This window comes from Paramisgurnus dabryanus, chromosome 23 (genome assembly GCF_030506205.2).
Source record: "Paramisgurnus dabryanus chromosome 23, PD_genome_1.1, whole genome shotgun sequence".
NCBI lineage: Eukaryota > Metazoa > Chordata > Actinopteri > Cypriniformes > Cobitidae > Paramisgurnus > Paramisgurnus dabryanus.
Window position 1 is genome coordinate 11,158,549 of NC_133359.1, and position 13,674 is coordinate 11,172,222.

At 37.1% G+C, this 13,674-nt stretch overlaps 1 protein-coding gene across 2 annotated transcripts in view; it reads left to right on the top strand.

Moving 5' to 3' along the window:
- The window catches only part of LOC135781434 (carbohydrate sulfotransferase 8), a 75,338-nt gene that overhangs the window by 26,198 nt on the left and 35,466 nt on the right, over positions 1 to 13,674 (top strand). The gene's annotated exons all lie outside the window — the stretch shown is intronic.

The following is a 13,674-nucleotide window of genomic DNA, read 5'->3' on the forward strand; positions in this document are numbered from 1 at the left end:
TGAATTACTTACGCCTGTGGTTGTGACTCCTAAACGGGGTATTTTTAAAGTTTTGACCGCTCCAATAGTTGTAAAAAAGTGGAAAATCTGGCGTCAAACTGAGCCTTGTTTGTAAAGCAGTCCTCTCCGAAATGCAGCCAGGGAACAAACAAACTCATTCGCAATTATGTTGCTGTCCGGAAAAAACGAACTGAGCAATGCTAATGCGCGTTCGCGCTATCACTTGACGTGCAGGGGAGGCGTGCTTTTCTGGGGGTAAAGGCCCATAAAAGGAATAGGGTCAATCAGTCGTAACGGATACCCCCATTTGAAAAAAACTTTCTGAAACTTGTAGGAAAAAGGAGGCGTGAGTTTGGCTCAGAAATACTCTGTTACAAGCTCAACTGCTTTTTTGACACTTTGCTTATGTTTAGCATGAGGACTACAACTATGTAAACTGTGTTAAACCTCCCCTTTAAGATCAGATCAAGTAGAATCTCGACATTGTACCTATGTGCAATTATTTATTGCACACACTGCAAAAAATTATTTTCAAGAAAAACAATTCTTAGTATTTTTGTCTTGTTTTCAGTAAAAATATCAAAAAATTCTTAAATTAAAATTAGGGATGCACCGATACCACTTTTCTGGAATATGAGTACGAGTACGAGTACTTGCATTTCAGAACTTGCCGATACCGATACCGAGTACTTAATAAAAAACATGATTTAAATTTACAGGTAACAGCTTTAGTCATATAATTTAACAAAAAAAAGGGACTAGTTTTCCAGTTTGTTGTAAACTCTGCCTCTTTGGACAACACGAGGCATTAACCCCTTACACGCCGCTCAAACATAGACATTTATCAGACCGTGGTATCGATCCCTGGTATCGGGGGACTTTCAACGAGTACAAGTACTTTAGAAAATGTGGTATCGAGGCCGATACCCGATACCAGTATCGGTATCGGTGCATCCCTAATTAAAATGCTTGATGAGCAAAATGACCCAAGAAAATAAGTCTAGTTTTTAGACCAAAATATCACATTTAAGTGATTTTATGCATAAAACAAGCAAAAAAAATCTGTCAATGGGGAAAGCAAAAATCTTGAACATTTTTCTTAAACTCTAGATTCAAGAAAAATTCAAGAAAAAATGTCTTACCCCATTTGCAGATTTTTCTGCTTGTTTTATGCACAAAATCTCTTAAATTAGATATTTTTGGTTTAAAAACTAGACTTATTTTCTTAGGTTGTTTTGCTCATCAAGAAAAAAAAAACATCTTAATTTAAGAATTTTTAGATATTTGTACTAAAAACAAGACACAATGTAGGCACACTTTCTGGCTCAGTATTTTCTTGATGAGCACAATGACTTAGGAAAATAAGTAAATTAGTGCTTAAAACAAGCAAAAAAAAAGGTCTGACAATTGGAAAAGAAAAATCCTGAAAGGATCATACGTAACAAGTTGTTCATGGCCAATTTCAGTGTAGGAAGTACAGTGGAAATTCTTATATGGGGCCTTTACCCAGAATAACACACAAACCAACCCAGAGATGACACGAAATTAACGTCACCAGAGAAGTGTGTTGTTGTTTGTAAGAAAAATTTAGACTTCCCAATGAACCCAGCATTATGGAAACAATGGATATAGTTTGTATATCCGGGGTAGCAGTGTAGTGCTGGATTTCACTGAAATGGGGTGGTCCCAATCAGGTCACAAGACGCAGACGCAGGCAGTAAAACTGCATTAATTGTCTGTGTTTTGTTGGCAATCATTGCGTAAGTGCATATAATGTAAATGACATGAAGAGTGACTCAGTAGTTGTCCAGAGATAGTGGGATAATGTTTTGTGTGTGTTGCTTGCTCGTGACAGTTTTTTCCGGAAAAGTAGCAGTACAGCTGATCTGTCTTTCATAAATCTGATTAAAACAAAGACTATTTAGATATATGAAGGATGCAATACTACTCTATAGATACTCAAGATTAACATGAGATTAGCAGAAACACTGTGTGTTATGTGACCTTTAACAATACTTCTATAGCATTTATTAATATTAGTTAATGCTAATTTCATTTTTGTTTTAAAAAAATCTAAAGTTGTAGCTGTTTATTTACAGAACTAGCATGAACAATTCACTAGTGTGAACTAGCTTGCACTTATTCCAAAGTATTAACAAAAATATATATTCATTTATTAATGATAATTTACTAATATAAGCATAAAAAAGATGGAATAACTCTGTGCTGTTTAAATTCTTTTTTTTCATGGTCGATTGATTTTCATTTCCTCAGAAGCCAATAATTCAGTTCATAAAACACTGCGGTCAGCACAAACTGTGTTTATCCTTTTACAAGTGAACTTCTTTTCTTGATAAAGTCTGGGATGTTTTTTACTAAGCATAGTTATTGACATCACATGACATGTCTGTGTGGACATCTGTCTAATTTGGCTAGTTCCTGTCAAGCGGCAGATTTGTGCCAGAAAAATATACACTTTGGGAAACAGAGCTTTGATAGGAGGAACAGGTTTAAAGAACCTAGTAGCATTTTTTGCCTTTTTTTATTAGTGCATGACCCAATTTTCATTTGTGAACTTTACTGGTGATGCAAACTTTGTGCAAACCCTTAAAAATAGGTACTGTAGCATACGTTGGGCCATTTTTATAGCTGCAGTTTCAAGATTATATAATCTTACAGAAGCAGCAAAAATATGTGACTTCAGAGTCCAGCAAAATCACCTGAGAGTTTGGCAAGGTGATTTCTTAAGGTTACTCCACCTGCCTACGGAAGAACTAAAGCCATGTTTGATTACAGCCATTTTCAGTTTATTTGAAGTGATAGCGTACAGTGCTGCTGGGCTTTAAAACTCGCTACGTCTTCCCTACTGAGCCATCAAACGCAGCTAATATTGTCTGTTTCTGTCTTGCGCCAGAAGACGATTGTTACCCAAGCGTGGAAACTCATGAGAATGATATTATACTGATTGCAAGACACACTGGGGAGATATTGCGACATTGTCTCTTCGAAATGTGGGTCACTGTAAAGCTCTTCCTAAAGAAAATTGCTTGTCAACTTCAATGCTTTTTGTTGATGCAGTATTTATACTTTCTATTTCAAATAGAATTGAACTGCATTGTTATAGCAAGAGTTTTCCTTTTTTTTCGGTTTGGCTCAAATGCAATTTTTTTGCTGCCCACAAAAATGTCATGGTAAATATTAAGATGTTTAAATTTCCTAGGCATTCATTTCATTATGCCGGGCTTCAGTAAACACAATACCTGCCAGCAGATCAGAAATTGCAGATGAATATGTAATACATGTGTAAGCAGTTTTATGGTGCTAAATGAATTTCTGCTGGAGATGAGAGATATCCTGCTTTATCATTCTGACACATCAAGTTGACAGAATTCAGCAGTACCTTCAATAATTGAACATTTACAAGAGCCCCAAGCTGAGATGCTCGACAAAACACAAACAGTATAAGCAGAAATTCAGAAACGCATAAAATTTCTGATGACTTTGCTCCCAGAAAAACAGTCGTAAAGGAGCATGCCGGTGCATTCGAATCTAATTATAGAATGACTAGACCTGAGATGATTCAATCAGATGCGTTACTATTGACTTCAGGCTTGTGATGTAAGCTCTTATTGGTAGGGAAGCTAAGTAACGGTTCAATAGTGCCCTGAAAAAGAAGTCCCATAGTCTATCTATTCAGCTTCATCTCTCCTGCGCTGATTGATCCGTCTCTTCATAGTCTCTGATCTTACCGGCCCAGTCAATGACAGCTGTCTCTGTGGTCCCCGGCAGCCAAACTGCACTTGAAACGAAGTTACAGAACATACAATGCTAAGGGGATTTTTCATTCTATATTTACAGTGGTGGCCAAAAGTGAGGTCCATTTTTTTAACAATTGACACATTTGCTCTTTATTTAAATATTTTTTTAAACATGCATTAAGATTTTTGTATGCATTTTGCATTGGTGTTTTTGGAGTATAAATTGAATCTCAGCTTTGAGAAGAATTTAAAGGGATAGTTCACCAAAAAATTCCTTGGGCCCTATCTTGCACCCAGCGCAATTGACTTTGTCAGTGACGCATGTATCATTCGTATTTTGCACCGGCGCACAGCGGGTTTTTCCCTCCACAGACGCACATCGGCAAACTAGGGAATGAACTTGCGCTCCCTGGGCGGTTCAGCGCAAAAAAAGAGGCTTGTTCCGGCGCAAACCATCCCTGATGCTATTTTGCAGTTTCAAAAAACAATTGCGCCACTGACCAGAAAAAAAAAGTTTAAAGTCAGTGGCGTGTTGCGCGTTGTTCATTATGCTATTTTAAGGGCGCATGCTTGACCATAATGTATAGCGTGCACAACGCGCACACACTTTGCTTATCTAATCTACACAGATGCAACATTTATTTTTGCAAATCATAAATTGTTACACTAAAAAATATTAATACAGAGATAAGGGAAATCATAGCGGTGAGCATTGTGGTGATAGTTTTTATTTATTGTGTGGCTGCGTTAAAAAATTCTCATGCAAATAACGATTAAAATATTTTCATAAGTTTGTTGTGTGGCTGTATTACGTTTATTTTATGTAAATAATAATTAAAATGTTTTCATAAGAAACCTTAATGTATATGAACTTGATTTGTAAGAGTACTTTGGGGTTGGACCTTGCTTCCGATTTCAAAGCCCCCAAACCCTTTCAGCGGTAAGGGTGGACGCAGCGATGTCCTCTGCTGGCGTCTGTGTAAAGGGAAGATCCACCTCCCATTACACGGCGTGCCCGATTTATGCTGGCAAGCTTGGGATTCCCCCGTCTCCTGACATCATTGTAGTGCTTGGCGCAACGATGGGGATGCCAGCTGATGAGACTGTGGCTATTTCCTCTCACGCCTGTTTAACCGACGCTGATTTGGGCGGGTTTCTCCCATCCCCATATAAACAACTTCTCTGTCTTTGACTGCTCTTACAAGAACGTCGGTCTCCTCGGCTGTAAACCGCTCCTGGCGTACGCCTGGTAAATCCGTCATAATAATAGCAACCCGCCATGGAACTTGCGCCCTTGCGTTTAAAGGGAATGTTGGATAGCGTTCTGATTGGTTTATTTGACGTTACGCCCAAACCACACCTATGAATAATGAACCTACTTCAGACCAACCCCTTATTGATTTGTGCCTGGCGCAAGAGTTATTTCTCACGCCGGGAAAATAGCAACAGCGCCCAAGATCCGCCCACAAACTCACTTGCGCTTTGCACTTCGTACTTGCGTTTCAGATCGTTAAAATAGGGCCCTTGTGTTGTTCTAAACCTTTATGAGTTTTTAATGCTATCTCATGGCAATATGTATGTATGCTACGAGGTGGCTAATTCGTATTAATTTATATGGCCTCATTCGTACATTTTTGTGCGATTTGCCTTGACCCCTGTGACATTGGAGTTTGGGGTGGGGTTTTGCTAGTTTTTGCACGATTAACTTTGTACACATTTTTGCGAATTAGCCATCTCGTAAAATATGTACGAATTCTCGTAAGATAATATGAAGAGTTTGGTTCCAAAACACAATAAATCCATTCTGAAAATTTTGGTAAAAATGTTTTTCTATACCAAGAAAGTGACAAGATGAAAACCACTATTTTCTTTTCCAAACTTTTACATAGCATCTTTAGGTTATAATAACACACAAAATTTAAATCGATAATTAGATTTTCAAAGATTTATTTTAAAAACACAAAAAAAAAATCCACAAAATGCAATAAATCCATTACAAGCTTTTTTTCCCAAAATGCTATAACTCTGTTGAATCAATATATAAATGTGCATTCATCTTTGCTATATTATATTCATTTAATTGACTAGTGGTATACACTGATTAAAAAAAAACATTAATGCTTAATCAAAACACTTACTTTGTCATATTAAGGACACTGTCATTGCTGCTGTCTTCCTTGGGATGTCGTAGCTGAACTTTTTTGACAGCGATCAGCTGTAAAATGTTTTGGTCCTGCTTGATTTTTGTTGACTTCGAGTAAAATCATGGAAAGTTTTTCATAAGATCCCCTGGGGTCAATGTGTTAGCATGACAAAAGCTTGATGCTATCGTGTGAGAACAAGCAACATCCGGCATTTTTCCTTTTCCAGAGTGCCTCTCGCGTAAATTATTTGATTTTGATGGCTTACGTTTCTTCCCTGCCGCAGAAAACCACCACAGGTTTATCAATGTCATCAAAAGTATTATTTTGTTTTTGTTTGTTTGTTGCTCACGAAGTACAAAGTAGATGAGGAAAACTACAGTAGGATTCTGTGTATATTCAAAGCTATACTCTGGGCTTTACAGTGCATTAAAGCCAGAAATACACAAAACTTTTTTAGAGCCTGTACGAATGTGGGCCAACATGACTGGAAAGGAAAATGACAGGCGTAGGTGAGAGTATATATCAACATGCATTAACACTGACTGTTTGTGGGTGATGAATCTCATAAGTAAGACTTTTTAACATTTTTGCAATTACAGCTGTGGATGCCCTCATGAGACACACTTGTCTGTTTTGAGGACTTGCTAAAATTTTGATTTTTTTTAGAGGAACCAGTTTTTAATTATTTTACAATTACCTTTTTGAGTTCCACAGTAATCTAATCAGTGCTTGTTTATGTGTTAGCAAAGAGACATAGCAAAACTTCAGTTCCTGTTGTTTAGCTGGCAGAGCACAACGCTTGCAATGCCAAGGTTGTGGGTTCAAATCCCCTGGAATGCAATGTGACAAAATGTACTAGAAGATGCTTTACTGGAAAGTATCTGCCAAGTAAAGTAATGCAAGTGAAATAAAAAATACACCAGTGTTTTTTTTACGTAGATCACTTTCAGATAAAGGTACAAAAGCTTTCACACGGATGCTACCCTTTAAAAAGGTCCTAATATGTGCCATTTAGGTAGTACTTTTTGGGTATCACCCCAGTGACAGCTTTGTACCTTTTTATTGAATGTTCATACAGATATGATGTCGTATGCAAAGAGAAAGTGAAATGGCACTGTTTGAATAAATTTTTTAAGATTCCATTCACATTAAAATTACACCCTGAACCTTTTTAGGTTAGTGATGGACACTCCATTACGAAGCGATTACTATAGAGTTACAACATTGCCATTCCAGAGTGCCTAAGCTGCCAAAAAAGGATGTTATCAGTCACATGGTAATCAATTGTATTGCTTTCAGACAGCCTTTAGCAGTCAATAGGATTATAAAGAAGTACATTTTGCATGCACATTTCCGACCATTCTCTTCGCCTAATTTGATTGTCGTTGAGCTCACTTTGCACACCACTTAAACAAGATCGATACTCGTTTACAGCCCTGCTAGATTTACAAAGCAATTCGAAGCAATTATTCAAGTCAATTTTTAAGCCCACCTCCGTAGCAACATTAACAAACTGGACTTCCCATTTAGGGTATCATTATTGTCAATATTTTGATGTGTGCTTAATCTATGCCTCTACAGTGCAGGACTATACTTATATAATTTACTTATGTAATAAGTATATACTGACTCTTACTTTAAAAAAACACATTGTAACCCATGATGGGTAAATATTGGACAGAACACATGCTGGGTTAAAAAGGACCAAATTACCAGCATTGAGTACATTTTAACCTATCGATGTGTTCTCTCCAGTATTTACCCAGCATGGGTTAAAAACAACCCAGCCATTTTTAGAGTTTAGTGGTGTAAATGTCTAAGTAGTCTCAGCCTCAGACGTCACAACCTTGGCACAGTTAGCTGGAAACACTTCAGCAGATTCCTGCTGTGTCCTCTGATTTGTACATTTTACAGGATTTCTGGGAGATGTGTGTGCTGCGTTCTTTAACAGCCCACTTGGAAACAACACAAAGTTGTCTGATCCAGGGCTGTAACTTCAATTATGGGGACATGTCCCGCCCCATATATATAAATAATATGGCCAAATCCCCCCCCCTCCATAATTGAATGTTTTAATATACATACAGCTCTGATGTTTTGATCCCCCCCAATGTGGCTACGCCCTTGGTCTGATCTGTCAGTCATATGGCCTCTTTGGCGGCCATTGGCAATTCAAAGCGGCTATGGCTATGCGAGACTAATGTACGATAAGCAGTTTAAAATCAAAAACTTTATCTATTGACTTGATGTATTGTTTATACAAAAACTCCATGATATGATAACGGTGGAGAAAAAAAACTACTGAAACCAGACTATTTTGGGTTGGAGCAAATCTCATCTGCCTAAATTTAATGTCAGTATCATTCAAATCTGTATTTCATCTTTCTTAAAAAGCAGCGAGGCTGTCTTTACGTCCACATGGGACGTTTTTACTTACAAGCTCTAAAGTTGTAATTATGATGTGATGTGTCCTCAAGTGACTTTGGTTGGAAATAATGAAAGTGTTGAGCGATACATTTTAATTCCTATCCTGACAAAGACTGAAAGACTTTATGTGCTAGTGAAACAGAATAGATTGCAAAGGATATGGATTTATTGCAAAGAATTATGTTTTGTTGCACAAGTTTGCTTTGCATCATAATGCAGCTAAATTTTCTGGCAAGCATTAATGCTTTTAACAACTTTTTTACAATCAACATTAATAATATATGCCTAATTATAATCAACATAAATTTGTTTCCACCATGATTTAATTGACACCAAATTGGAAAGCTGGAGTTAGCCAGGTAAAACTTTGCTGTTTATGTGTGCTCAAACAGTACAAGCATGACTTGAAGGCAACATCTCCTTTTGTGTTCCACAGAAGATAAATAGTAATGAAGGTTTGGATTGACACAAGGGTGAGTAAATGATGTCATAATTTCTATTTTTGAGCACGCTGTCCCTTTAAGGCAAGACAAAGCTGCGAGACACATTATATAACACTGTAGCATTTCCTCCTTTCAGCTTCTGATGTGTGAGGCTGTAGATTACATTCTTTCCCCAAGGTTTGAAACTCAGAGAGGTGAGAGGTGTGTGAAAATCTCCACCATCCGGGATCAAAACGCAAACATGTCTTTGCATGGAAGGGTCTCGCTGGAAATGTCCTGCATTAATTAAAGTTCATGCAGAGTGGTCTTACACCACAGTCAGGTTTCTTAGAAACCTACAGGCTGTGAATATAAATGTGTACTTGCATTTCACACCTCTGGTATTTGAAATCTGCATTGTATCTCATATCTGCCCTTGGATTACATCCTTGTTTCAGAATACTCACATTGTTATGTGATTATATGGAGATAAACCCGTTTGTGAGATTCCAAAATCCAATTATATGTGTGTATTTTTTAATAATGTGTGAGTTCATTTGGTTGAAGAGAAATGGGAACGTGAAAGATCCCCAGTATAAAAACGTCTATGGCAGTTGATGGATTTGGAAGACCACACAACAGGAGCTCTGTTCCAAATTTAGTGGCTCCCTAAATAGACAGCTATTCTTAAAGGCAGCACAATTGATTTCAGTAGGGTTGCTAAGATGTTGCCAAGTTAAAGTTGGCAGTAAATTTATAGCACACACCAATTATGGAGAAAAAGTCAAAAACACACTGTCAGAAAATGGTCAAGAAATGCTCCCTAGCTGTCACTGGGGTGGTACCCTTGCGGAAAGTACAATGTTGCTCCTAAAAATTTCATATTAGTACCTCAGAGGTTACCTAAGAGAGTGTATTAGTACCTCACATGTACATATTGATACCAAATATATACATATCTGGGTGATTCTTGTGAAATTAGACTTATGTGGTGTCATGAAACATTTTGATAAAAAAGTAAATGCAAAGTAAGAGTATCAAAATAAGAAGCATACAGTTACAAACATTTCTTCATGTACATGATTTCAAATGACGTCATACAAATCAAATCAATGCTTCAGTGCATGTTATACTATTAACATTTACAGTAAAGAAACATGTGGTATTGGGTGATCATTGGTAAATGTAGAGACAATAATAAGGAATATAAATGTGTCCAAGACCAATTTTCTCATCCTTCGCAACAATTTTCAATCATTGTTTAAGCCCTCAAGGAACTAACATTTTCAAAAAAAAAATTGTTGGAAGGGACATAATTGACTGTGACACTCAAGATGGCTACCAGGTAAGCAGTTCTTATTTTTTTCTCCAGATAAAAGTTAAAATTTTGTTTGTCATACATAGACAACTTTTTAGTTCTCATTACCGAAATATGAGTTTGTAAATGCATATATTCACTCTCAGAAAAAAAGGTACAAAACTGTACCTTTTTTGTCGCTGTGGCGGTACCCCAAGGTACCGTTTTGTACCATTACAGGTATATAAACATAATACAATGTTGTACCTTTTCAGGTACATTACTGTTCCTTAAGGATCTATTTTGTAACTTTAAAGGTACAGTTAACTGTTTTGTACCCCTAAAATTTAACTGGTACAAAATTGTTCCTTAAGGTACACAATTGGTCCTTAGGGTATAATATTTTACCCCATAAGGTACAACATTTTAATGTGTTGTATACCCATAAAGGTGCAAAATGGTACCTTTTAGGGAACGACTTCAGCGACAGAAAAAGGAACAGCTTGTACCTTTTTTTCTGACAGGGTTTAATGTAATTTTATGTTGCCATAATGATAATTTTTGATAATGATAATCTAAAAAAATTTAACAATTATATAGGAAATATTTTTTAAATCCTCAAAAAATAATAGTTATAGTAAGTTCAGACCTTAATCTTATATGTGCAAAAAAATTGGCTTGGGCTTTTTAAAAATTCTGATGGACACCTTCTAAATCTGGATTTTGTGAGAATCCCCCATTTGTACCTAAATGGTACTTATTGCATTGGACCATTTTTTGACAATTTTTTCTGACAGTGCACCAGACTAATTGTAGAGATATTTTCATACTAAATGAAATGTACATTTATTTATAATTATTTCTCTTGTTTTTTCTTCGCCTTGGAATAATTATTTGTAATTAGTCCTTCGCATTGCACTATGGGATTGTCTTTTTAGTAAAACATAAATCCAAGGCTAATTTATAATTAGGCCAAAACATAGCATCTTAAGGAGCAGCATAATAAAGATGAACACCTTGTCTCAAAATGCTGCCTCCGTATGCATCTCCCTTGGTTTTGCAATGCACAATAGCAAAGGTGGGTTTTGTATGAGGGTTGAACAGTCCAAGGCCAAGCTTACAAACATACTGCATGTTTCACCACAAACGGCAGGCAAACTCAATAGAGGTGAAGCAATTAGGGAATCGTGTCAATGGACTGTGTTTACTCTTTAACAGAATATCTGCTGCCATTAATAAACATAAAAGCAGCTCAGTGCATTGATAAACCGAAGTATATCTCCCCCACATACAACCACTGTGTCTCACAAAGCCTTTTAACCCAAGCACAGGCATCAATAAATGTAAGCAGAAAAATAAGAATATAAAAGATCTGTAAATGGTTTTGCGAGGCGTTTTGTCAACCCACAGAAAGCGGTGGGCATGGAGGTCATCGCATTTGAAAGAAGATTTTCAATGTAGAGCGCACTCAGCTAGGTCATATTAATAATACGATTTTAAAAGTTCGTAAGTTTGTGTAATTTTGTCTATTAACTGCATACCACTTATAGCAGTGCAAACTTACCTAACATTGAATTAATAGAGGTGAATTGCACGTCCGAATAAGGTCAAATGGTTTACTACGCTCTTTTATTCACACATAAATTGCAATACTAATTCAAATACGTTTGATGGGCTAAAGCATGCAGCAAAAATGCAATTCCAATCTCTTTATTTATAGAATTCCTGATATTCGAACCCCTCCCGTGCTGGGTACGTACAGCGGTTTGTGGCTGGGGTATTTATAGATGAAAGATGACAGGGAAAAACTCCTGCACTTTGTATCGGGCAGATGTGGTATTAGAACACAATGCTATTGAGTTTCTTTAAAAGAGGGCAGTGATACTGTAGCTGACCTGCATAAAAAAACACAGATTTGTGCTGAGGTCTTTAAAAGCAGAGGGTTTTGACACAATAAGGCCATTGGCTGCAGTTCATACAGCAGGTGTCTACTTAATTAAGATGACAAACGAGAGAGCAGCTACCATGTGTACGTCATTATTTGGTTTTCCTGGTTTTATTTAGTACTGAAGTATCCAACTCTGTGTCTCAATCCCAATCTGTGTACTATTGTAAATTGTGATATTACAGAGGCTACATAGAAAACAATAAGCCAGTTTAAACATTGTGAAAAGTGCTATAAAAATACATTTGAATTAAATTGAATTATACACTTTTTGTTGTAATATTTAAAGAGTTTGGTTCCAAAACAAGATAAATGCCATTTAAAAAATAAAATACTGCCAAAATCAGTATTGTATCAGGTCAGTATTAAAAAGTAAATTCTTCATTTTACGCAAAATCGATATCCTCCATGGTATTCTGTCATCTTTTCTCCCTTTCTTTCCAAACCGCGACAAACGGCAGTCTTCCTTCTCTGCAGAATGCAATAATCCGCTTAACCGCTCACATCGCACCATTTCCACGCATTGTAAACAATAATGACGGCGTGTTGAATACACAAGGAATCTTAGTTTTCCTCATCTACTTTGTACTTCATGATCAACAAATAAACAAAAACAAAATAGTAATTTTGGCATTTATAAACCTGTGGTGATTTTCTGTTGCGGGGAAGAAATGTACGAATAATTTACGTGAGAGGCACTCGGGCGAAGGAAAAATGCCGGCTGTTGCTTATTCTCACACAACAGCATCAAGCTTCTGTCATGCTTATACATTGACCCCAGGGGATCTTATAAAAACTTTCCATTATTTTACTTGAAGTCAACGAAAATCGAGCAGGACCAAAACATTTTACAGCTGATCGCTGTCAAAAAAGTTCAGCGACGATGTCCCAAGGATGGCAGCAGCAGAGCTCCCATCACGCTCGCGAGTACCGTGTACCTATGTATGCCCACCCCTCATCCTAAACTCAGGGTGCAGGAGGGACTTTCGCTGATCTGGTTTGAGAAAAAATCTGCACATGGCAAGCGCAGTAACGATTATGCTCACGCCAACGTGAAGAGTAACGGTACATTCACATGGGGCGTTAGCGTTTACGCTTCTCATTTACTTCATGCGTTGCCGAAATGAATTGGGGATCCGTTAACATCGCGGCACTGCCGTTGCTCGCCTGCAGAAGTTAAACGTTTCTCAACTTTTTTAAGCACCAACACGTGCGTCAGCAAATCAGATCACCTTATGCAGATAACCTAGTACGAGCCAGCCAATTACGTTTATGCAAGACCATAACATGTGTTGCGGCCACTCTGATTGGCCCCCATGTGAATGTACCATTAGTCTTCGTTTTATTTTCATTTTTTGCACTGACTGTTTACGCTCATAACTTATGTTTACAGTTTGCCAGTTGATAGGATTTTATACAAATCCAAATTTAACCCCTTAAATCCTGGGGCATAACCCCATATTGAAGTGGTCTCACAAATACTATTACTGTATATATGGTTTTCACATGATGTGACATATCAAACAATTAAGCCTATATGATAAAACACTTTTTTGTATATAATCACATTCAGGACAAATGTTTGAGATAGTCAGACGTTGTAATTTCGAGCTTAGAGATTCTAAATGAGTCTTCCTAAATGAACTTATCCTACAAGGTCAAGCTGAAATGTGCTGATGCT